Source organism: Palaemon carinicauda, unplaced genomic scaffold (genome assembly GCF_036898095.1).
Source record: "Palaemon carinicauda isolate YSFRI2023 unplaced genomic scaffold, ASM3689809v2 scaffold493, whole genome shotgun sequence".
In the NCBI taxonomy this organism is placed as follows: Eukaryota; Metazoa; Arthropoda; class Malacostraca; order Decapoda; family Palaemonidae; genus Palaemon; species Palaemon carinicauda.
In genome coordinates, this window is record NW_027171754.1 from 73,514 (window position 1) to 99,451 (window position 25,938).

At 41.0% G+C, this 25,938-nt stretch overlaps 1 long non-coding RNA gene across 1 annotated transcript; it reads right to left on the reverse strand.

Moving 5' to 3' along the window:
* Positions 1–17,822: 17,822 nt before the first annotated feature.
* Positions 17,823–25,527, reverse strand: LOC137637018 (uncharacterized). Its single transcript, XR_011043354.1, has 3 exons — positions 25,395–25,527; positions 21,321–21,403; positions 17,823–20,609 (listed from the first exon to the last, which is right to left on the reverse strand). It is a non-coding gene; the product is annotated as an uncharacterized lncRNA (long non-coding RNA).
* Between the last annotated feature and the right edge of the window lie 411 nt (positions 25,528–25,938).

Consider the following 25,938-nt stretch of genomic DNA (forward strand, 5'->3'; position numbering starts at 1 on the left):
AAGTTACCTATGGCAGTGAAAAGGTTAACCAAGCCTCAAGCATATTGTACCCAAGAAAAGGGATTTTGATGAAGGAAAAATCTATTTCTGGGCGAGGAGCCTGTGTCGCCCAGTGAAATGCTCCTTAAAGCACCATTTCAAAGGTATAAATACTGCTAAATATACCAGAGAATAAAGTTGCATGGAATGCTGGGAATATATCCAGCTCGCTCACCCCTAAATGGCGTCTGTATTAAAACTGGGGCGAGTGATACCACTACCAGAGATCCCTCTCCAATTAGACTTCTCCCTCCTCAAAATCCCCCGTTACTACGAGGTCTTTGGCCTCACATCATTTGTTCCATTCATTCAATTTTTCAATACCTATTTGATAGAAACAGATTGAAAGGTAAATATTGTTGCAACTGAATACACACTATATAATGTTAGGCCACGTAGAGAGGAGAGGTCCCCTTTTATTTTATTTTATTTTTTTTTTTTTCATTTGTTGATGTCGGCTAACCCCCAAAATTGGGGGAAGTGCCTTGGTATATGGATGGAACTATCATCATTGCTAGTTATTACATTATTATGAATATCATCACTTATCATTATTACTTGAGGATGGCTGAATCCTTTTAAAGAGCATTTCATCTATTTTGAAAACCTGATATTTTTTCAAATCAGCAATAAGGACAATGTGATTATCCCCTATGCTATTTTTATTATAGTTTCTCGAATTACTCTTTCTACCTCATCATCATCTCCTCCTACGCTTATTGACGCAAAGGGCCTCGGTTAGATTTCCCCAGTCGTCTCTATCTTGAGATTTTAATTCAATACTACTCCATTTATCATCTCCTACTTCTCGCTTCATAGTCCTCAGCTTTGTAGTCCTGGGTCTCCCAACTCTTCTTGTGCCTTGTAGAGCCCAGCTGAAAGTTCTTTTATTACTCTCAACTCTTCTCGTGCCTTGTGGAGCCCAGCAGAAAGTTCTTTTATTACTCAACTCTTCTCGTGCCTTGTGGAGCCCAGCAGAAAGTTCTTTTATTACTCAACTCTTCTCGTGCCTTGTGGAGCCCAGCTGAAAGTTCTTTTATTACTCTATCTCAATCTTTTAAATCAGAAAATATAATACTTAAACACAAGCATTTATATGAATATTCCAATATGATGTCGTATCTCTTCAAGAACTATAAAAAAAATTATTATTTTCATTCAAATACTTCGTCTTAGACCAAACTTTCCCTAGAGATTAGTTCATATCAATACAAACTTTCTGTAAAATCTTATTTCTTAATTTGATATTTGTTTGAAACCAACAATAAGAATCAATATATATTTCATTTGATCTCTCAGATCTTATTTGTTTATGATATATTTGTCCACCGCACCAGCCCTTTGCTAAATACTTTTCTAATAGCTTAATTTTCTGTATGTTAAGTAGTATGGGTTAGTCTTATGTATGAAGTGAAGATCCTCATTTCTGAATTAAAACCAGCATGCAGAATTTTACGCTGCTGCTCCCATTTACTACGCTAAGTGAAATTTTCTGTCCAGCATCTCACTAGGGTTGCTAGGACAGATTCGTAGGCCATATTCAAAATAGAGCCTAAGGGTGAGAGTAGTTTTTTTAAGGATTTTATGTGGAAGTAAATTCCTCAACAGATCTAATATTAGACTGAAGGTTTATGGTCTACAGCACAATTACAATTACACTAATGGTGCGCTAGAGGGTTAGTGCTCATATCCCCCCGAAGTATATCTTTGCTGCCTGTTTATAGGGAGGTTTTCTCACTCGCTTAAAAAATCTTACACACAATCTTTTAAAAATTAGTATTTACTTTCACAAAAGTTGCTGTTAGTTTTACTAACGTCAGATATCATATGCATTCAGAAGAATAATAGAAGTTAAATGGCAGAACATTAGTAGAAATGAAACAGTAAGAGATAACTTTGAGTGCCATATGTGGATGAGATCATAGCGAGGGGTAGATGGAGATGGTTTGGGCATGCTCTTTACACTCGCCAAACACTTAACTGGACCCCACATGGCACAGGAAGAGTTGTTAGATCCAGGTCTACATGGCTGAGGATTATGAAGCGTGAAGTAGATGATGATAGATGCAGAAGCATCGAATTAAAAGCTAAAGATGAACGACTAGCGAAATCTAGCTGAGGTCCTTTGCATCAATAGGCGTAGGAGGAGGTGATGATGATCACATGCATTTTTGGGCTCAAACCATGTTGTCCTGATGGAAGGTTCCTTTAGGCAGCTTTCTATGGGATATTTGGCTACAGTGATACTCCCAGAGAATTGACCATAGGGCTCCAGAATTCTAACTCCTGGCGCGCGTATCCTTAAAATCTTTCTTAAGGATATCCCATAATATCGGGACGTATTTCTTGATACGACACATGGCAATCTTCACCCCGAATAGAGTTTTCGCTCTGAGGGGGAAGAGTGGCGAAATTGAAGGGGAGCCGTCATCAAGGTTACCCAGTGGATCCCCTTCCCGTACTACTACAGGGTCCAATATGGCTACCCTTTCCTTGTTTAGTAGTGAATTGCGCACGGTGTACTCCCGCTTGCTCTCAGTGTTTTCTGTCGCTAATACGAGGATTTATCATGCATTCTCCAGCATCTTCTGCCTCTGGAAAGTTGAGTATTTAATCTTTCCTGTGTATAATTTTTAGCTCCCTTCTCACAGTTAAATTAGCATAATTTAGATGTGTTTATTGGAGCTTAGCCGGTAACCGGAGGCGCCATTTTGTACGCTGTCGTTTGCCATATATGCCTTATTTAGTCAGTAGAACGACGTTCCTGGTATTTAGCTTTAATGAATTATAGCTATTTAGGTAAAATTATACTAGTGAAGATAAGATCATGCACGTATATTTCCTCTTCCTTAGATGTACCGATCGTGTACGTTAGTCTCTAGGTGATATAGCGTAGCCGAGATCTCAACCCGCGCTAGGCTAGCCTAGCCTATGCGCTTTAGTATACTTTCGTACATTATCCCCATTTTCCCTCGTGTATCGTTTTATCAATTCAACAGGAGATAGTATATCTCCTAGAATTAATTATATAATTCGATACTCGTCTCTTTTAGAGATTTAAGGGTGAACCCTTCCTTTGCTCTGAGTGTCGCCATTAGGCGACAACCCTATCTTCGTCTTGCCATTGAGTAGTGTACTCCAGCTTGACTAGGCTAGTGTTTCTGTCTTCCCTCTTTGCTGGTGAGTATCCCCGCTTTGATCTACGACAGTAACTCAGAGTATTCAATCTTTATGCCGGCAACTCGGCTGCCGGGGGAGTAGTCACTCCCCTGCCTGCTTACAGTTGCAGACATAGGAAGCCGGCATTCAAAGTGGTAGTACACTGCCGCCGCCACCTCCCTTGCTGTCTAGAAGACAAGTCTTGTTTCAGCAAAGTCCTGGGCTGAAGAATCGATATTCTTCTGCCGCCCAAGACGGCGCCGATATTTAAACGATGCTTCTGAGTTGTGACCGGAAGTGGCCGGCAATCGTGCCGCCTTCTCCCGACACAACACACAAGACCCTTTCCCTGCTCCTCTCTGTCCTTTAGCGATAGCCTAGCCATCGTAATGTCTTTGGCCGGTGTCCTGCAATCTCCCCGCTTTCCGGGTGGGTTGTGGTGCCAGCCGGGCTCCTACATAGGTGGCTTGATTGCCGCTCTGACCTTCCCCCTACAGACGCAAGGCTCCCGGAAAAATTGTGCCGGCCATGACGGCTGCCGGTGGGAGACCCTGATGTCTTTGAGTGTTCTTCAGTCCTCTCTTTAACTGCCATCCACATTCCTCGAACCGGCAGAATAGCCGGCAACAGATCCTGTGGCTGGGTGGAAGCTAGAATGATTCATTCCCTCCTTCCATTTGAACCCTCATTCTGGAAGAAGGCAGTAGGGACAGTAGTACCTACACCCTTATTTATTATACTAAACTATATTAATACGGTAGCCCTTCTCTCCATGCTCTCTCTCTCTGTCGGCTAGTGCCCCCAGGTACTATCCTAGCCGGCAGCATACCGGCAGAACTACAGTATAAGTTTATACAGTAGCCAGTATTTCTGCAGTATAGTACATACTGCAGGCAGAAAACTATAGTATATATTATACAGTAGTTTATATTTTCCAACATATTCTGTGTGTCCTCTCACAGTCCATTGTTGAGACCAATTATAATATTGAAGTAAAGTATTCCTTCAATACCCTGATAAACCATAGGTCATCAGAACTTATATTTTTACCCTATAATACTAATATTCCTTTATGGAAGGGTTAGTGCTAGTATACACTAATTTTAACTCTAGAGATTACAGCCCTTCCACTCTAGTTTTCCTTAAATAAGGAAATTCTAAATATTGATATTGAGGGAGGTCACAGCAATTGGCTGGACAGGAGGCACAAGTATGTGTCTTTCCTATTTTCTTTTTAGCTTACTATCCTAAGCTATAATGGTAATGGTAATACCATTTTATGCATGTACATATATATATATATATATACGTGTGTGTATATATATATATATATATATATATATATATATATATATATATATATATATATATATACAGTGATACCTCGGTACTCGACCATAATCCGTTCGAGATCCGTGTTCGACCTCCGATTTGTTCGAGTACCGAATTTTTTTTCCCCATAAGAAATAATGGTATATATTCTATTCCGTTCCCAAGCACTCGAACAGGCCCAAAATATTAATAAAACGTGTACCTAAACAACAATAATTATCTAAATGTGTATGAAATTGGTCAGAAAATCCTATAAAACAATTTTAAACCATTTACTGTACTAAAATAAAACAATTTTAAACCATTTTCTGTACTGTAGTGAACATACCTTTGAGCAGCGGTTCGATGGCATACAGGGATGGATGTGGAGAGGATGGAAGGGGGAGGTTACTGCTTGGAAGGAGAGTCCCCTTCCATGATGTGGCGGGGTAGTTCTCCTTCAGGAGTTGTTTCTCTCTCCAATGAAAGGGTGGGCAGATCTATTTCAGGGGTTTCTTCTCTTCTTTGTCTCTTCTTTGGAGGAGAAACAGGCTTTGATGTAGCAGCTTTCTTTTCTTTTGTGAAAAACTGGTCTATTGTTAATTGTTTCTTCCTCCTCTGCAGTATTCTTCGAAAATGATACATGACACTATCATTAAACATATGCACTGCCCGGTTTGCTACTGCAATTTCTGGGTGGTATTTTTCAGCAAAAGCCTGCACATCTGCCCACTTGGAACAAATTTCATTGATGAGAGAACTTGGAACATCCTCCCTTACCTCATCCTCTTCTGAAGATTCCTGCTCCACAATCAGATCCTGCTGCTGTTGTTGTTGCAGGTGCAACAATTCCTCCACAGTCAACTCGGTAGAATGGCTTTCTACAAGCTCATCAATATCATCCTTGTCGACCTCAAGCCCCAAACTCCTGCCCATGACAACAATTTCCTCAACGACATCAGTGTCATCAGAAATTACAGGGGTAGCAGTGCTTGGACCCGCCTCTGGTTGGAAACCTTCAAACTCCCTCTCTGTGACACATGATGGCCACAGCTTACGCCAGGCAGAGTTCAATGTCCTATAGGTCACACCTCGCCAAGCTTGGTCAATCATGTTAACAGAGTTGAGGATGCTGAAGTGTTCCTTCCAGAATTCCTTTAGGGTCAACTTCGTGTCACTGGTCACTTCAAAACACTTTCTGAAAAGGGCCTTGGTATAGAGTTTTTTGAAGTTTGAAATGACCTGTTGGTCCATGGGCTGGAGTATGGGAGTAGTATTGGGGGGCAAGAATTTGATTTTGATAAAGCTGTATTCTTCTTTCAAATCATCCTCGAGACCTGGAGGATGTGCAGGAGCATTGTCCATAACCAGAAGACATTTCATTGGCAAGCTCTTTTCAATGAGGTAAGCCTTAACCTGGGGGGCAAACACTTCGTTTATCCACTCAGTAAAGAATTGTCTTGTGACCCAAGATTTAGTGTTCGAGCGCCACATAACTGGTAGTGCACTTTTACAAATATTATTTCGTTTGAACACCCGGGGGTTGTCCGAGTGGTACACTAACAAGGGTTTGATCTTGCAATCGCCACTTGCATTTGCACACAGCAACAATGTTAGCCTATCTTTCATTGGCTTGTGACCTGGCATCTTCGTCTCGTCCTTGGTAATGTACGTATTGGCTGGCATTTTCTTCCAAAATAACCCAGTCTCATCACAATTAAAGACTTGTTGTGCGATCAAATTTTGTTCATTTATGTACCGATCGAATTCCCCCACGTATTTATCGGCTGCAATTTGATCCGAACTAGCTGCCTCCCCATGCCTAGTAACACGATGAATACCTGTTCTATTACGAAACTTTTCAAACCAACCCCTGCTCGCTTTAAATGTAAATGAATCACTTTCACTGGTACTCGGACTTTTCTTCACTAATTCTTCATAGATATGCAACGCTTTTTCACAAATGAACGCTTCACTAACACTTTCCCCGGCCAACTGTTTTTCTTTAATAAATATTAAAAGCAACTTTTCCATCTCCTCAATCACTTGTGGCCTTTGCTTAGTTACCGCCGTAACTCCCGTTGCAACATTCGCCTTCTTAATCATTTCTTTATGCTTTAAAAACGTAGAAATGGTCGACTTCGCCATTCCGTATTCTACCGCTAAATCGGACACTCGTACACCATTCTCATATTTCGCTATAATTTCCTTCTTCAACTCGATCGTTGTTCGCACTGTTTTCCTCTTCTCCTTCCCCTTAACACTCATTACTTTCTTGGGACTCATTATGAAAGCTAAAAAAGCAATTAAAAGCACTGAAAATCACTAAATCACAACGAATGCTGATCGCGCGTTGTCTGAGTGACGCTCTCGAGAGAACTGATGCTTCCCGAACAAGCGAGAGTGGCCGAGATGGCGCGATCATCACAAAGCCCATGCGGTCGTCACGTGTTCGGCTGGTCGAGTACCGAATTTTTGGTCGAGCACCGCAGCAAAAATTTCTCGAAAATTTTGGTCGAACTCCGAATTGTTCGAGTATAGAGTCGTTCGACTACCGAGGTATCACTGTATATATATATATATATATATATATATATATAAAAATTTATCAAGTGTGATAAATTTCCGCATACTCATTTCATTTTCCTTTCTTTACAGGAGGAGCTAAAGGTGAAATGCGAGGTGATGTACTGTAACCACAAAAGTAGGAACTTTTGTGGTCACACCATGTGCAGGTCTCATGCCTCCTGCTCAGTCGCAACCGAAACCTTGAGGTATTGGGACCCCAAGGTCTGCAACGTCTGCTCGGCCTTGGTGACCGAGGGTTTTAGCGATCCCAAGTCGATGGAGTTGAGGGACGCTGCGAGGGAAAAGCTTCGGAAATGGGTACGAGGGTTCCAGAAGAACTCTCCCGGACTGTACCTTTCCAACGACATGATGAGAAGCATGCTGTTCCCGAAGGCAACAGCTGATGCCGTCGTACCCCAGGCACGACCCGGGCCTCCTTGCGTCCAGATTGCAGTTGAGGCCGACGTCAGTGAAGCTTTGCAAGGCATGGACATCCACCAGGAGAGGATGTCTGAAGTGTCCACGGAGACAGAAAAGGATCTCCTTCAAGAGGATCCTGAGGAAGAGGTGGCCCTACCACCCGGAGGAGACGAGGATCTCGACTCTACAGAAGCGGAGGACCCTGCTCAGCCTGCGTCGGCATGCCAGCCGACACCGTCTACGTCTTCGGCTCCTACCCCTCCATTAGACTCGCTGGGTCAAGCAGTTATGGCCCACTTTACTATGCTAATGGAAGCTCTACATAAAGAAAACGTAGGCATGAAGAAGGAGATGACGAAGGAGTTCCGTGAAGCAACTCGGATTGTCACCTCCCGAGGGTCTTACAAGCGACCCAGAGTGAAGGACCTGCCACCCTGCTCCGAGACCAATCCCTGGAGGTATGCAGAGTTCATGCCAATTACCAACGGCAAACTCTACATTTCGGAGAAGATGGGAGCCGTCCACCTGGACGACATCGAATTTAGGTCAAACTTTGCCGCTTACCCGGAGTGTTTCATCCGGCTGAAGAGTGAGCCAGCGTCTAAAGAAGAGACGGAACCAAAGGAGGTCATGGTCTTTGACCATGACAAAGCACAAGCTCTCTTGACGAGTAGCCTGAAGAAGGCAGGGTATACTAACTCGAGAGTTTCTGCACTGAGCAAGAAACACCCTACTTTTCTTGCTCCTTCTTCAAGAGCCTTCCCCTTCTCGTCGAAGGCTCTTCAAAGTGTGCTAAAGGATATTGATGAAGGCAAACCATGCCCTACACTAGAGGAGTGTAGGCCATTGTCTCTGGCCTTGCCCACAGATGAGAAGGAATGGAAGGAGGTCCACCTAACCACCACCGTTTCGAAACTTGATGCAGACATCGCAGGACAGCAGTTCAACGAGAACCTACCAAAGTTATCGGACTTTCTCCTGCGGAGAGAACAGGAGACAAAGGAGAGGCTAGCCGCTTCTCTTACCCTCCAGAACTGCATGGAGATGTGTGCAGGCATTGCCAGCACCCCAGATATGTAAACAGTCCTGGCCAAGATGCACATGGCCACCCTCGTCAAGGACCTGTACGCTTTCGTGAAGGCCAGGAGGGCCTGTAGGGAGTTTATTTTTGCCAATGCAACGGTCAAACACGAACCCAGGAAGCTGATTACTTCCTGTATCTGGGGCAAGGACCTCTTCCCAAAGGAAGTGGTCCAAGAAAGAGTCGAGAAAGCCGCCATGGAGAAAAGGAACGTTTTCCAAAAGTGGGGCATTTCTTCAAAGAGAAAATCTTCCCCTGATGCTGGTCCCCAACCTAAGAGGAAGACGAAGAAGCTAAGACTACCTTCTAGGCCTGTACAGCAACATCCCACGGTCACCATGACCATGATGCCCCAAGTGGTCGCTCAACCACAGACCACCTTCCAAGTGGTGCCTCAACAGCTGATAACCCAGTCACCAGCCTCCAACCCAGGTTTTGAGAGGCAAACTACTATACTACCTTTCGCCCGAAAGGAAGAGGATCTCGATGGGGCTCCTCAAAAAAACCCCTCACGAGGCAGGGGAGGACATGGTCAGAGTGGCAAACCCTCAGGACCATCTAAGAAATGAGATGCTCCAGGTAGGATGGAGACTCCACCACTTTCAGGATCGTTGGACCTTCGATCCCTGGGCCCACAACCTGATCAAGAATGGACTAGAACAGAAATGGAACAGATCTCCACCTTCATTTCCTCAGTTCTTCCAACACTCCACACCCTTACTGGAAGAATATACCTTAGAACTCTTGAACAAAAAGTTTCTAAGTTTATAAGGAAAGCGAAGTCCATCAAATTCCAGGGAAGGCTGTTCTGTATTCTCAAGAAGGACTCGGACAAACTCAGAGTCATTCTAGACTTGTCGCCATTCAACAAATTCATCGAGAACAAGAAGTTCAGGATGCTAACCCTTCAACACATAAGGACCCTGTTACCGAAAGGGGCGTACAGTCTCAATAGACCTGGCAGATGCTTACTGGCACCTTCCAGTCAGTCGCCCCTCTCCTCCTACCTAGGATTCAAGTTACAGAAGACAAAGTATGTCTTCAGAGCCATGCCCTTCGAACAAAACACAGCCCCAAGGATCTTCACGAAACTTGCGGATGCAGTCGTACAACAACTACGCCTAAAAGGCGTTCAGATAGCCGCATACCTGGACGACTGGATGGTGTGGGCAGCATCCAAGACTGCTTGTCTGCAGGCATCCAAGAAAGAGATCCAGTTCCTGGAACATCTTGGATTCAAGATCAACCAAAAGAAGTCTCGCCTCTCTCCAGCTCAGGAGTTTCAATGGCTGGGAATCCATTGGAACTTGCAGTCACACTGTCTCTCCATTCCACCAAAGAGGACAGAGATCGCGGGTTCTGTCAAGAGACTACTGAAATCCGACAGGATCTCAAGACGCCAACAGGAAAGAGTACTGGGCTCTCTCCAGTTTGCAGCAGTAACAAACCCAGTGCTAAGAGCACAGCTGGAAGATGCGTCAGGAGTCTGGAGAAGATACGCATCAAACGCTCAAAGAGATCTACAGAGACCGGTACCGACCTTACTAAGATCGCTTCTCAAGCCGTGGTTGAAGGTCAAAAGCCTAGCAACGACTGTTCCCTTACAACCACCTCCCCCATCGGTGACCATCCACACGGATGCCTCGACGGAAGGATGTAGAGGTCACTCTCATCAAAGGAAAGCTCAAGGGACCTGGTCATCCCTGTTCAAAACCTTTCACATCAATATTCTGGAGGCCATGGCAGTCCTCCTGACATTGAAGAAGCTATCCCCTCACAGATCAGCCCATATCAGGCTGGTCTTGGACAGCGAAGTGATAGTGAGACGTTTGAACCGACAAGGCTCGAGATCGCCCTACATCAATCACATGATAAGAGATGGCACTTATCGGCAGTTCACCTACAAGGGTTCCGCAATGTGACTGCGGATGCTCTATCCAGGCTAAAGCCGATAGAGGCAGAATGGTTCCTAGATGCAGACTCATTCTCCTTCATCTTGGAAAAAGTCCCAGAACTGCAGATCGACCTCTTTGCAACGAGCGACAACAAGAAAATACCTCGATACGTAACCCCATAATAGGACCCTCTGGCAAAGGGAACGAACGCCATATCCCTCGATTGGAACAGATGGACCCACATCTACCTGTTCCCTCCAAAAAATCTCCTGCTGAAGGTCCTCAACAAGCTGAGATCCTTCAAGGGAACTGCAGCAGTAGTGGCCCCCAAGTGGTCCAAGAACAATTGGTTCCCTCTGGTGATAGAACTGAAGTTGAGGCTGTTCCCTCTACCGAACCCAGCTCTATCCAAATTAGTTCAGAAGTCGACTCTCTTTGCTTCATCACAGAGAACCCATAACCTTCATCTCATGATTTCCTCGCCTTAGCAGTCAAGAAAAGGTTTGGGATCTCGAAAGACAGTATAGACTTTCTAGAAGAATACAAGTCAAAGTCAACCATAAGACAATATGAATCCTCTTGGAAGAAGTGGGTTGCTTTTGTAAAAGCAAAAAAGCCAACGGAAATCTCAGACTTCTGCCTGTCCTTCTTCATCCAACCTTCACGAGCAAGGCTTGGCTGCCACCACGATAACTACGTGTAAGTCAGCTTTGACTAGACCTCTTCTATACGCCTTCCAAGTGGACCTGGCGAACGAAATCTATAACAAGATTCCGAAGGCATGCGCTAGACTTAAACCAGCAGCCCCTCCGAAGCCCATTTCATGGTCTCTGGACAAAGTCTTACACTATGCTTCGACCTAGAACAATGAAGATTGCTCTCTAAAGGATCTAACACAAAAAGTGATATTTTTGTTCGCTATAGCCTCAGGGGCTAGAGTTAGTGAAACAGTAGCCCTATCAAGAGACAAGGGCCATATTCAGTTCACAGAAGTGGGAAAACTGAATCTCATTCCTGATACTACCCTTCTCGCCAAAAACGAGCTACCCACCAAAAGGTGGGGTCCCTGGAGAATCTGCCCTCTGAAGGAAGATGTCTCTCTATGTCCAGTAGTGTCTCTAAAGGTCTATCTTCGAAGAACTTCAGACTTCAAGGGAGGACAGCTCTTCAAAGGCGTAACCTCAGGATCAAACTTATCCCTGAAACAACTGGGGGCGAAGCTCACCTACTTCATTCGCAGAGCGGATCCTGATAGTACACCCGCAGGCCATGATCTGAGAAAGATTGCTTCTTCGCTGAACTTTTTTCAGCATATGGACTTTGAGAGACTCCGCTCATACACTGGTTGGAAATCCTCTAGTATCTTCTATAAACATTATGCGAAGCAAGTGCACGACTTAAAACATTTTGTGGTGGCGGTAAGTAGTGTTGTGAAACCTGTCGTCTAGTGCTGCGATGAACAGTGAACTGTTTGGGACTGTTTCAGTTTGGGTGGAAAGGTGTGAACACCTTGCAGTGTAATACCTTTTATTAAGTGTCACCCTGGTGACACTAGGACTGTTCTTTATAGGTGCAGAATCATACCAATGACACCAGTGTCATGTGTACACGTGTACGCAGTGTTGATACTTATCCAACATTTACAGTGAAATTATCTTAATTTTTCAACTGATTTTGAGTGGCTAATGATATTTCTTCCCATTCAGGTGATAAATATATATACCTTTTATATGTTGGATGTACAATACTGATTCTAATTTAATACACTAGTTTTTACATTTATGTTGTCTATTCAAATAAATGTTAAAGGTGTATTTGCGTCTTATTCGCCCCAAAGTAGCTGAATACAATTAGAAGAGTTTTTACTTAATTTCCTAAAATAAAGTATACACTTGAAGGTGCATATACATATGAACATAATTACTGAATGATAATTGCATTTGTTCCAATATATATACAAACCTTGTTGCTTCTACAGTCAAGGATGACATTTCCCTGCAGGGGGGCAGGAACCCCTAAGATTGTTCCATGCTTAGTGGATATGACGTATAACGGTACCGTCATATATTTATGTGGTCTGCATGGCCATATAGAAGCTGACCCAAGGTTAAGGCACTTATACAAACCCACAGATACAGTACTTTCAAGTAATTCCCTGGTAAGCTTCCATCTGGACGACGTGGCTTGAGCCCAAAAAACGGATTTTGAAGCAAAGCGAAAAATCTATTTTTGGGTAAGATGGCCATGTCGTCCTGATGGACCCACCCGAAACTACTCAATCTGTAGCCACCATGCTTACTTGCTAGAAGGAATGAGTAGCCATATTGGACCCTGTAGTAGTACGGGAAGGGGATCCACTGGGTAACCTTGATGACGGCTCCCCTTCAATTTCGCCACTCTTCCCCCGCAGAGCGAAAACTCTATTCGGGGTGAAGATTGCCATGTGTCATATCAAGAAATACGTCCCCTGATATTATGCAATATTCTTAAGAAAAATTTTAAGGATACTCGCGCCACGAGTTAGGACTCTGGAGACCTATGGTCAATTCTCTGGGAGTATCACTGTAGCCAAATATCCCATAGAAAGCTGCCTAAAGGAACCTTCTATCAGGACGACATGGCTATCTCACCCAAAAATAGATTTTTCGCTTTGCTTCAAAATCCGTTTACTTTGACATTTAACCCATACAAAAAAATATTATGCCACTTAAATAAATTTCATTCAAATGAAATTAAAGTATTATCTATATTTAGATTAAAAACAAATAAACAAGACTATTGCAAGATCTATAAGCTACATATCTTCAAAAGACAAAACTGAACTCTTTTGCATCAAATAATATAATTAAAAAAAAAAGCTTTGGTAAAATATCATGAGTAGCTACTTAACTTCCCTCAAAATGTTCGCCAAAGACTATTTCACAAACCCTTCACTATAGATCTATTACTGTACAGTACTTTACGCCTCATAACTGTCTTTAGATGTCCAGTAATATTCTATAACCCCGTTCATTTGAAGAAAAGGTTATTCATTGATGCACCAGACTGTTTTCATTATAAATCAAAGGCATTTTCCTATTTATACAACCTCAGTGAAACATCCTTACCTCATTTTCCTATTTATACAACCTCAGTGAAACATCCTTACCTCATTTTCCTATTTATACAACCTCAGTGAAACATCCTTACCTCATTTTCCTATTTATACAACCTCAGTGAAACATCCTTACCTCATTTTCCTATTCATACAACCTCAGTGAAACATCCTTACCTCATTTTCCTATTCATACAACCTCAGTGAAACATCCTTACCTCATTTTCCTATTCATACAACCTCAGTGAAACATCCTTACCTCATTTTCCTATTCATACAACCTCAGTGAAACATCCTTACCTCATTTTCCTATTCATACAACCTCAGTGAAACATCCTTACCTCATTTTCCTATTCATACAACCTCAGTGAAACATCCTTACCTCATTTTCCTATTCATACAACCTCAGTGAAACATCCTTACCTCATTTTCCTATTTATACAACCTCAGTGAAACATCCTTACCTCATTTTCCTATTCATACAACCTCAGTGAAACATCCTTACCTCTAAAAGTTGTACATCCTGACGAATATGCCGTCTGAGGCCTAGGGAAAGTTTCCTACATGATGAATAGGCCTTAACAGTCATTACCGGTTGCTTGTATTAGTTGTCAACGTCAAGAGCTGAAATAAAAATGTCGTTAGTAACTGGAAAGTTATAGGTACCTGAAATATCATATAACTTGCATAATAACCCTTTTACCCCCAGGGTATCTGGAAATTTCCAACCCTTAACCCCCAGGGGTTATTTTTTTTTTAGCACATTTTGCAGTATATTTTTTAAAAATTGCTCTAACAGCCTTAATTTTTGTCATAGAGAGGTCAAGTTGGTCTCAATCTCTTGGAAAATGCCTGAATTCTCTCAAAAAAAATCATCAAAAATTTGCAAAAAAAATTTTAAATAGCATTTCTTTGCAAGGACGTACCGGTACGTCCATGGGGGTAAAGGGATGAGTTTTGTGAAACGTACCAGTACGTCCTTTGGGGGTAAAAGGGTTAATTCCTAATACACCTTTTAACTTTGTTTAAACTCTTCCAAAAACATCAACTTGAGAAAAGTGAAATAATTTGGCTGTTCAACTAACTCTTTCACAGCACCAACAAAGGAGAGAATTAGAACTTAAATGCTTATTACTCTAGAAACTTTATCAAAGGGATTTTGTACAATTTGAAACAAAGTTCTTACTCCCATTCACACTGGCGATATGTACAATGCAGACAGAGTAGCCTATTTTTCCAATGAGCCTTTAAATCTGGGTTCTCGGATATAAGTTTAAACCTATCCTAAACTGGCAATTACTTGTAATATGCACAGAAATAACATTAAATTAACATTTCATAGTTTCTGTGATGTACAATTTTTAAATTTGGGTTCTCGGATATAAGTTTAAACATATCCTAAACTGGCAATTACTTTTTAATATGCACAGAAATAACATTAAATTAACATTTCATAGTTTCTGTAATGTGCAATATTTGAATCTGGGTTCTCAGATATAAGTTGAAACATATCCTAAACTGGCAATTACTTGTAATATGCACATAAATAACGTTAAATTAACATTTCATAGTTTCTGTAATGTACAATTTTCAAATCTGGGTTCTCGGATATAAGTTTAAACATATCCTAAACTGGCAATGACTTGTAATATGCACAGAAATAACACTAAATGAACATTTCATAGTTTCTGTAATGTACAATTTTCAAATCTGGGTTCTCGGATATAAGTTTAAACATATCCTAAACTGGCAATGACTTGTAATATGCACAGAAATAATGTTAAATTAACATTTCATAGTTTCTGTAATGTACAATTTAATCAAGTCACTTAAGGTCCAGTCACACATGCATGTTTAGGCCAGCCGTATTATCACGTATCAAAAAGTGCACGTATAACGTCAGTACAACGCAGTTCGCTGGTTCGTGCAACGCAGTAATTGTGGAAACGTCCCAGCAACCTAGGACGTACCTTGCCGTATGAACGGTACCTCGTGGATACCTGGCGGTACGGCGAGGGCCACGTATATTGTGGGCAGCTCACAATATACGTGGGTCGTCACGTATCCGTGATTGTACTTGACTATACGTTGGGCGCACGGGAGGCCAACCTAGTGGCAACCGGAACATACGTGAACATACGTAATGTATAACGTCAGTGCTAAGGAAGCCCAACGCCATCTTCACGTATTGTGGCTGTTTCCCCGCCAAACACGCCAACCCACGCCACCGCCAGGTAGCGTTAAGGCAGCGGCGCGGCAACGTGGCTTCAGTGTGACAGAGAGAGCCGTACGGCTGGCCTAAACATGCATAAAAAAAAAAAAACCCTAAAACACGAAGAAACAAAGGAGCTACCAAATATAGTAAAACCAGAGCAAGTGTGAAACTTCATCCCGATAATAACCATTCGATTTCGGTTATTATTATTATTATTATTATTATTATTATTATTATTATTAAATGCTAAGCTACAACCCTAGTTGGAAAAGCAGGATGCTATAAGCCCAGGGGCCCCAACAGGGAAAATAGCCCAGTGCGGAAAGGAAATAAGGAAAAATAAAATATTTTAAAAATAGTAGTTGGATGGTGAATGACTGTCAGGTACCGCCCAGCACCCTTTTTATACCTGGGAGTATAGAGGAGGCATGCCTGGCACCAACCTCGCGCTGATATACCTCTGACGAAAGTCTGACGTAGCTCTGACGTAGCTCTGACGGCACTTGACGTACCACCTACGTCACCACACCTAGTAAAGACGTTATGCTTGCGTGACCCTTCACGTACTACCTGGAAGTATGTCCATACAGTAGGTCCACATAACGTATGCACAACGTAAGTACAACGCACAACGGCTGCCACTCACGCACTACGTCACACTAACGCAGTACTAACGTCATACTGACGTGCGTAGGTGCAACGTAGGTGCAACGTTGTGCGGCACAATTCAATACCTGTGTGGGCGTGGTTAAAAACGCACGTTTGGCCGCGTATGGGCATACGGGAGGACATACCGGGTGAGAACATGCATGTGTGACTCTACCTTTACACTATCAGGAAAAAGACCAATCATCTGGTAATAAATATTGTCTTGAAAATCCTGATGCCTTTGTCTTGCAATTACTGTACCGTAAACTAAAGAGAAAAGGACGGGACAGCTTATTTAGCTATAGTCTACTAAGAAACTAAAACATAGCTAAATGCTTCAAACTTGCCAATAGAGAAACAGGTTGCAATGGTCTACAAGACAAGTTCCTTCTGGTTTCTTGGTGATACTGCTTTCTGTGGAACATGCTCCATATACCTCAACAGCATAATTTTAGTTTCCTCTTGGTTTTTAGTGCCTCTCTCCCACTTGCCTTTCCATACACATAATGCGGATCATGTAGAGCACGTAGGCCAAGAGGCACTGACTACTACTTGTCTTACAACTATTCTCACTATAATCGATCTGTTTCTCTTCATTATATCCTGTATGTCTCTGTCTTTTCATCATTGATTCCTGCCAGACTATCTTATCTCTTGGTCTCTGTCTTTTCATCATTGATTCCTGCTAGACTATCTTATCTCTTGGTCTCTGTCTTTTCATAATTGATTCCTGCTAGACTATCTTATCTCTAGGTCTCTGTCTTTTCATCATTGATTCCTGCTAGACTATCTTATCTCTAGGTCTCTGTCTTTTCATCATTGATTCCTGCTAGACTATCTTATCTCTTGAAATTAAAGAGAAGTTCAATTGATCTCTTTGCATTGAAATGAGTTCCATTTTCAAAGTAGAGTACCTGCTTTCGTCGTCTTAAATTAAGATGCCAACATTTCCTTTTTTTATCATTTGTATCTGTTTCCATAAAAGTCACTCCAGAAAACAAGTCTGGAGGCACTGATAGATTAGTAAGTGACATATACTAATATGCATCCTATATTTTACTTTTACAGCTTTCTGCAATACATTGTAGGTATAACACTAGTTCTAAATGCAAGTGACATATATAGTAATAATAAAGATCATTTTACTCTTGCTGCTTTACCGTACAACATAGTTACAGCAATATGTTTTTGCCAGCTTTGGTAACCTTCTGTAGTCTTGTCGACTCATTTTCAGTTTCATGGCCAGGTCTCTGCTTGGAATATTTTAGTCTGTAGATTTTCGTTATTCCTTCTATGCCCCATCATCCAGAATCATTACTTTTTTTGTGTTATGATTCACCTAGATGAATCTTGTATAGAGGCGCCTAGGTATGTCATAAAATTCTTCTTCCCAGCTGGTTCCCATTTTTATATGGGGTCGCCGTTGCGGATGAGCCGTTTCCATCTTTTTCTATTCTGCGCTTCTGCCTCATCAATCCCCTTCTCCTGTAAGTCTCCTCTCACACAGTCCCTCCATCTTTTTCTTGGTCTCCCTCTTCTTGGTATGTCATAGAATAAAGATTACAAAATCAGTGTTTGTCTCCCCGGCCAAGAATTTCATACCAGAAATGTTTAGAGGTGGAAAATTCTACTTGATAGATCTTCTACAAAACAGGCTCCCTTGATTAGCACTATTCTCTCGGATGCTTGTATTATCTCCTTTTTATTTCCTCCATATTTCATTTTTTTATATTGTAGTTTCATATGGGTACATATACTTGACAAATTTGTGTTACAAAGCTTCTTCTGTTCCTTATTACTGAACTTTCTCTGCTTTCCATTTTGAGACAACTGAAAGATGAATGACCTAATCATATTTTTCCCCCCTATGTTATTCAGTTTGAATATAATCTCAGCTATGGTGATTCCTGTTACTTTTCATAACCCTTCAATCAATTTCATGGCATTTACAAACCAAAGTGCCTGTTCCCTGTAAATGAGGGTAACCTTGGACTGTGTTCATTATCTTGACATGACCCATGATTCACATCTCTTCCACACTGATAACTGCTTGACGATTACTTAATCTAACCAACCTTTTCTAACTTCACTTTCTAAAGCGATGTGAGAGTTTGCTCGACAGTCGTGATGAAAATAATCCCTTTATTTTTCAAGTTCCATTTCTTCTTTAGGGTAAATCTATTGAATCTTTCAGGGTTTGCAGCTGAACTCCCCATATTAGCCCTCATCTGGTCCCAAACTAGCCTTACCATGGGGGCTCGCATAACCCTGCAGTAAATCCTCCTCTGGCACTAATATTGGCCTCATGTGGTTCTAAAATCAGCCTTCGTAATGGTCGTAATATCAGCAACCCTCCGACTTTACAGTTCACTCAGCGATCAGCTCTTCTCTGGCTTTACAACCCATCTACATCTGGCCCTATAATTGGCCTTCATCTGGTTCTACAATTAGTCTTTACCTGGTCCTGTAATTGGACTTCATCTGGCCATGCAATTGGCCCTCCTCTGGCCTTGCAATTGACCCTTCTCTGGCCATGCAATTGATCCTCCTCTGGCCATGCAATTGATCCTCCTCTGGCCATGCAATTGATCCTCCTCTGGCCTTGCAATTGACCCTCGTCTAGCCTTGCAATCGATCCCCCTCTGGCCTTGCAATTGACCCTCCTCTGGCCTTGCAATTGACCCTCCTCTAGCCTTGCAATTGACCCTCCTCTAGCCTTGCAATTGATCCCCCTCTGGCCTTACAATTGATCCCTCTCTTGCCTTGCAATTGGCCCTCCTCTGGCCTTGCAATTGATCCCTCTCTTGCCTTGCAATTGACCCTCCTCTGGCCTTGCAATTGATCCCCTCTGGTCTTGCAATTGACCCTCCTCTGGCCTTGCAATTAACCATCCTCTGGCCTTGCAATTAACCATCCTCTGGCCTTATTATCTTGGCTTATCTGGTCCTCATCTCGCCCTAAAGTCTGTCTTCACCTGACACTACAATCAGTCTTCATCTGACCTTAAGATTGGGCTTTATCTAGCCCTATAATCAGGCTTTACATGGCATTACAATTGGCCTTTATCTGGCCATACGATCACTTATTTGGTTTTATAATTGGACTTCATATGGCCCTCATACGGCCCGACAATCGGTCTTCATATGGCCCAAGAATTGGTCTTTATATAGCCCTCCAAACTGGCTCTCACAGGGCCCCACAATCAATCTTCATCTGGCTCTATAATTGTGCTTAATTTAGCACTTCAATTGGCCATCCCAGACCATCCAAGACTGGAAGATGCAAAATACACCGGAAGATGCATTAGCAACTCTCTGGTGGATATACGAACTGCCTCACACTGAGGGACCTGGGGGAACCCAAACATGAAATAAGGCAATAAGGTAAGGAAAGGCTTATCTGGTCCTACAATTGGCCTTAATCTGACCCTACAATCTGCTTCCATTCGGCCCTACAATCAGTCTTAATCTGGCACTACAATTGGATCTCATCTGGTCATGCAATTGGGCTTAATTTGGGCCTAAAATTGGCCCTCATCTGACCCTACAATCGCCAACGGTTTAGCTCTACAATCAGTAGGAGTTTTGTGCCAGTCAGATTTGGTTGGCAATTATTTCTTGTAAACCTAGTTCAATCGTGTAATATTTTTTTTCCTGGAATTGGCACTTCATGAAAACTTTTTTCATATAAACATATATCCTTCCAAACATGTTTTACATAGACTTGTTATAGATCACTTCAAAGTATTTCTAGCCTGTCCTCGAGTTGAAATAATGTTGTGCTCTACTGATTTCATGCTTAGAAAACTCCACTTTGATTTAAAGTTGTCTGCATAATCAGTTGTATGTTTTCGTATCAATTTGGACAAGTGTTATGTCCTGGGCTGTAAGTTGTGGTTTATCACTAATTTTGACTGAATTTCCTTGCATGTTCGTCTTGTTCATATCCAAATTTCTGTAATTTCCAGTTTTAATAGGCTTAATTCAGGTGGAAATTAGAGCTTTTCTAGGTATAGTCAGTGATTCATCCTCTTGGTGTCACAGTACTGTAAAATGAAGTTATTTTCAGTGCAGAAAAGGTTTTCTGCAGCCAAGAGTAAGTAACCGAATTTCACTTGTTCTTTGCATCTTGGACTTTCTTGGTTGGCAGATGCTTTTTCTCAGTAGCGATACTATGAACCTGTAAAAGAATATCTATTTAGGAACAAAATTAATGGATTATTAGAGGTTGCACTTTATAGTGTTTGTCAATCAAGGTAGAACAGCGTTCTTCCTGATCTTGCGTCATAAATTATGAAAAATCACAAATTCTATAGTAAATATACCTGGACAGGGCAGCCCAGAATGTTCTATTTTACTGTGAAGCAAATTCAACAAGCACTGTAACAACTATGATATTACAACAATAGACATTTTGAATAAGTATTGTCAAACCCGCCACACTTATCGAGCATTTTTAACCAATGCATAAATTTGTTACAGAAGTGTGAGTTGCTAACACTAAGCTTTGTAAAAAAGCCATTGAATTTATAGAGAAAAGTGGTTATTGCATTTCCCCAGTAACTTGAATATTGAGAACCAGAAATCATAAGATTAATACTATTGAATGTTCCTAGTTTGACCATACATCGGCTGTTGATAATTTTTGCTCGGTGAATCTTTTGAGAAAGCCTACATTAGGATAAAATAATGAACAAAATTATTCCTATTAAATCCATGAAATGCCAAAGCAAGGGGTCATTCAATAAAAATGTCAGTTTTTCATTTTATAAAAACTGTGTTGGTGAACTATAATTTTATTAGTTTGCATTACCCTACAGTTTCCCTCAATCTTTGATATAGTCATTAAACTATTGAATAAGTGATATTCAGTTTAAACTCCTTTCCTTACCATTCATTCTGCAGTAGCAGATCCCATTTTGATACCGTGGCAGATAACCCAAGATTTTACTTGAATGTTCATAGAAACCAGATCTGAAAAAAAAGTTTTATTATCATCATCATCATCATTATTATTATTACTAACCAAGCTACAACCCTAGTTGGAAAAGCAAGATGCTATAAGCCCAAGAGCTCCACCAGGGAAAAATAGCCCAGTAAGGAAAGGAAATAAGGAAATAAATAAATGATGAGAACAAGTTAACAATAAATCATTCTAAAACAGTAACAGCGTCAAAGCAGATATGTCCTATATAAACTATTAACGTCAAAAACAGATATGTCATATGTAAACTATAAAAAGACTCATGTCAGCCTGGTCAACATAAAAACATTTGCTCCAACTCTGAACTTTTGAAGTTCTACTGATTCAACTACCCGATTTGGAAGATCATTCCACAACTTGGTAACAGCTGGAATAAAACTTCTAAAATACTGTGTAGTATTGAGCCTCATGATGGAGAAGGCCTGGCTATTAGAATGAACTGCCTGCCTAGTATTACGAACAGGATAGAATTGTCCAGGGAGATCTGAATGTAAAGGATGGTCAGAGTTATGAAAAATCTTATGCAACATGCATAATGAACTAATTGAACGACGGTGCCAAAGATTAATATCTAGATCAGGAATAAGAAATTTAATAGACCATAAGTTTCTGTCCAACAAATTAAGAGGAGAATCAGCGACTGAACACCAGACAGGAGAACAATACTCAAAACAAGGAAGAATGAAAGAATTAAAACACTTCTTCAGAATCTCAACATTAGATTTAATTGTCCCTTATTTTGATAGGGGCATTACACCTAGATTAGTACTTGGAAACTAAAATTCTCAACTATAAAAGAACATTTTATAAACCTTTCATATATATCTGGTAATTCGGTAAGCCTAAAATCTGAGCTAGAAGTTGTGCTGATAATAAATATTTTAGGATTGAGAAATTTACTGCCTATTGTAAAGAGAAGGAGGCATAGATTTCAGTAAGAAAGAATGAGTGCCACAATGGATTAAGTTCCGGGATACGTTAGCAATAGTTCAGTTGAAGAAAGGTACCTTTTATCAAAAGTGTGTGCGTTGTCATCTTAAGGAAGTACTATGAATCTTCAGTTTGTAATAGAGCCATAGAAGCCTGTCTCACTCACATTGCCCAAGAGAGTATCTGATAGACTAACTATTTCAAACAAATCTCAAATTGTATTTATGAATCTTCAGTTTGTAATAGAGCCATAGAAGCCTGTCTCACTCACATTGCCCAAGAGAGTATCTGATAGACTAACTATTTCAAACAAATCTCAAATTGTATTTATGAATCTTCAGTTTGTAATAGAGCCATAGAAGCCTGTCTCACTCACATTGCCCAAGAGAGTATCTGATAGACTAACTATTTCAAACAAATCTCAAATTGTATTTATGTATCAGCTATGTACAGCAGGCGATGTCCCTCAATTCAAAGGATCAATTCAATTCTAGCTACAAATGTAAACTGTTTTCTGTTAATCTCTTGGTTATTAACTGAATCCATGTTTGTACTATATGCAAGCAATTCATTCTGTTTGTATTATTTTATGCCTGGTGTTGAGTATATCATCACTACAATTACTGAGAGTCCTCATTTGTTCCCGTCACAATGCAATTTACCCTTAGGCACCTCATTCAGAAAAGTGGGGAAACAGGGTTGACTATACTATTTTGTATTATGGAGAATCCCTTGTGCAGTGAGATAATGGATATATATCCACATCAATATGGTCATAACTAAATAGTTACGGTAGCTACTTTGACATTTCAACTAATTTTTACTACAAAATATCACAGATATTCTTGGCCAAGGGGAAGGAAGTATTGCAAGTTTTACTCTATCAAAGATGATGATCGTTAAGTCAAAACTTTCAACGCTTCCATTTATTTGGTATTTGTTAACTATAACCTGAAGAATCCATTCAATTTCTGAAAAAATAGCTCCCTTGGTGTCAACCAGGGCAATTACCACTGTATGATATCCCCAATCAAAGATATTCAGTGTTGCATATTACCAAAAACTTTATAATCAAACTTTTCACTTTCACTGAACGTATGAAAATAGGCAATCAAGATTATGTTGAATCAACTTCTTTTCATCTTTGTTTATCTTCACCTTATTGAAAATAATCATACCAACTACTGGAGAAGTTTGTTTGTTCTGTCTACACCACACCAAAGAAGGCGGGGAGAAATTCAGTGATATTAGATGCTAGTGGTTTTGCCAAAAGGGACAAAAATGAAAGCCTACACCAACTAGTGATACACCACATGAAGAGAGCCAACCATCAGTCCCATGTGTGGAAGAAAGCACTGGAAGCAATGCAGATTTTGCCACTACCTGCTGATGATGTTACCCAGCAACCCGAGGCAACCTTGAGCTTAAAGTCTGCCGCTACCGGAAGCCTGCATGCATACAAGCGGACTGTGCATGCCGAGCAAACGTGTCATGCACAGAGATTGCGTTTATGCATGGCCCAAAAGGGGTGTGAAAATCAAAGAACTATTGTTAATGAGACCATAGAGGAAGACTATGTTAATAATTAATTCAATAAATGTTATGTCAATGTCTCGCAGGATTATAGATACAGGAGAGGGGGTTCCCAGCCCCCTCGTCCCGTCCCTTTTAGTCGCCTCTTACGACACGCAGGGATAACGTTGGCGCTATTCTAATTGTTTTTATGCCCCCGTGGCCACAGGGGACATAACGGGGGAGGGTGGGCTGTGGCACCCTAGCAGTACCAGCTGAACTCAGTTGAGTCCCTTTGTCATGCTGGGAGGAACGTAGAGAGTAGAGGTCCCCCTTTTTTTTTTTTTTTTTGTTTCATTTGTTGATGTCGGCTACCCCCCAAAATTGGGGGAAGTGCCTTGGTATATGTATGTGTGTATGTTATGTCAATAACAGTGTCAATAACAGTGTTAATTACCAGATTAACTTTTAGGTGAGGAGCATCAATGGATTCTAGATACTAATCCACCTCCTTTGATAATAATCATCTATATACGATGCTAATTTTTTAAGACGACAATAGAATAGGGTTAGTTCTTGGTTGTCTTAAAACATTTCATTTTATATGAAAGGTATTAAACAATTACATCAAAATGGAAAACAAGCATTTTTTCCACTTCTTGCATTCGAGATAGCCTCCTGATAACAAGCGAGGTAGAAGACGAAATTCATACAAATGTATTGATAGAGTATTTCATCAACAATAATTTGATACATAATGTATACCTTTCATCCGAAATAACTGATCCATTGATAAATTGAAGTGGTTACACATCAAATATTTCTCCAACTTTTAGCAGTACCAGCTGAAATCGATTGAGTCCCTTGTCAGGCTGGGAGGAACGTAGAGAGTAGAGGTCCCCCCCCTTTTTTTTTTTTCATTTGTTGATGTCGGCTACCCCCCAAAATTGGGGGAAGTGCCTTGGTATATGTATGTATGTTAATATAAATGGGTCTGTGGTTTTTCTCAAATGACATCATAATGTAGAACCAGAAACTACTTAAGAGTATTACAAAGGGCTTATCCTGAGACCATTATCAGTAGGGTGTGTTAAATGATTCATAAATTTCATGAACATTGCTGTTAAGATAAGCAAAAAGTAATACAGGTTGATCATTGTACCCATAATTTCATTAAGTCAACACTTCAATATTGAACCTTTACATAAAATGCTAGTTTAAAAAACTTAAATTATAAATCTATATTTTGATTTATGTTTTTATCAAGTAGCAGCTACACTTCAAGATGACCAATTTCAATTGACCATAAATACAAAAAATTCTGATTGAAAACCCATAAACATTTTTTTTAGAAAAGTTACTTATTCATACACTGAGTTTATATTTTAATTTAATCCTTCTAAAATCATGAAGCATTGACATACTCCATTTATAAACAATCAAAAGGTCTATATAAAATTTTTCATTGCAGTAAACTTTAACTGCTGTACTGACAAATCTAGCAACCAACACAAGACACTTCATTGATGTCTGGCTTACCTCATATAGCTTTGGGGTAATGTCCTTTTGTAGGGTGATCCAATTGTGGGGGTCCAGTTGATAAAGATTCCAGATGTGGGGGTCCAGTTGATAGAGATTCCAGATGTGGGGGTCCAGTTGAAAGAGATTCCAGATGTGGGGGTCCAGTTGAAAGAGATTCCAGATGTGGTTGTCCAGCTGATAAGAGATTCCAGATGTGGGGGTCCAGTTGATAGAGATTCCAGATGTGGGGGTCCAGTTGATAGAGATTCCAGATGTGGGGGTCCAGTTGATAGAGATTCCAGATGTGGGGGTCCAGTTGATAAAGATTCCAGATGTGGGGGTCCAGTTGATAGAGATTCCAGATGTGGGGGTCCAGTTGATAGATTTTCCAGATGTGGGGGTCCAGTTGATAGATTTTCCAGATGTGGGGGTCCAGTTGATAGAGATTCCAGATGTGGGGGTCCAGTTGACAGAAGTACCACTTGTAGGGCAATCCAGATGTGAGGGTCCAGTTGATAGAGATTCCAGATGTGGTTGTCCAGCTGATAAGAGATTCCAGATG